This window comes from Oncorhynchus clarkii, chromosome 1 (assembly GCF_045791955.1).
Source record: "Oncorhynchus clarkii lewisi isolate Uvic-CL-2024 chromosome 1, UVic_Ocla_1.0, whole genome shotgun sequence".
Lineage (NCBI taxonomy): Eukaryota > Metazoa > Chordata > Actinopteri > Salmoniformes > Salmonidae > Oncorhynchus > Oncorhynchus clarkii.
In genome coordinates, this window is record NC_092147.1 from 11740963 (window position 1) to 11742406 (window position 1444).

Sequence of the window (1444 nt, forward strand, 5' to 3'; positions counted from 1 at the left end):
AAAAGCAAATTCCTTGTGGACAACGGTCTTGTTGCATTTACCTACCCAGTGTTTTCATATCCCTGTGTATACGAACCAGACAAGACAGATTAACCTATTTCACACTATTGAGACACCACCATGTCCTCCTCTGTAGGTCTCAGCGGGTTTGGCCCAGCCCGGCAGTGGTTCCCCTGCGGCCTGTTCCATCAGATGATGCAAGACTTCCTGTCGTCTCGGCTGGAAGCGATAGGCTATAGTGCCCTCTGCCGTAGTGGTCTGGTCAAGGCGCCGAGTGAGGAGGTGAGGATGGTGGGTCCTGCCTGCTTCAGGCTGGTGTGTACTGTGACCCTGGGGCAGCAGGGAGATGGAGGAGCGCTGGTACTGGCTAGTCTTGGATCTCGAGACTTACACCTGTGTTTCCCCACACTTACCGGAGCAGAGAGATGTTCTGTACCACCAATCTGCTTGTGTGCTGTAAAGTAGATGAAAGGCCCTAATCCAATGGATGAAAGTGGTCAGACAAAAAGCTAAGGCATACAGGATCTGCTTTCCAGATGGCACCCTATTCCTTACATCAGGGGTGCTCAAACTACATAGGGCCCCATGGGTCCTTGTCGAAAGTAGTGCACTAAATAAGGATAAGGGTCCCATTTGGGATGCAACCCCTGGACCAGAGGTCATCAGCACCAGTCACTTTCTGTCTGTCCAGTTTGTATGCAAGACTCCTCTTCCCTTGTCATATTTGATGTGTACTTGAATTCAAAAATATATATTTTATATGCACACAAATTGTTAGTTTATATATTTGTTGTGTTACTGGTTCTTCTTTTGAACACTTCTCCACTTTGTGACAGTCAGGGGTGGTAGTAGATGAGTATTTGCGAGTTCAGCGAGTGCGAGATCTATGTGTGAGGAGTGTGAGAGATTGTCTAGGTGGCTGATAATCCTCAAAACTAGAGAATGACCCTGCTTTAGGTAGTATCCAAATGACCCTGCTTTAAGTAGTATCCAAATGACCCTGCTTTAGGTAGTATCCAAATGACCCTGCTTTAGGTAGTATCCAAATGACCCTGCTTTAGGTAGTATCCAAATGACCCTGCTTTTGGTAGTATCCAAATGACCCTGCTTTAGGTAGTATCCAAATGACCCTGCTTTAGGTAGTATCCAAATGACCCTGCTTTAAGTAGTATCCAAATGACCCTGCTTTAGGTAGTATCCAAATGACCCTGCTTTAGGTAGTATCCAAATGACCCTGCTTTAGGTAGTATCCAAATGACCCTGCTTTAGGTAGTATCCAAATGACCCTGCTTTAGGTAGTATCCAAATGACCCTGCTTTAGGTAGTATCCAAATGACCCTGCTTTAGGTAGTATCCAAATGACCCTGCTTTTGGTAGTATCCAAATGACCCTGCTTGCTTTGTAGAGTGGGAAAACAGGAATAAATAAAAGAACATACAAGAAG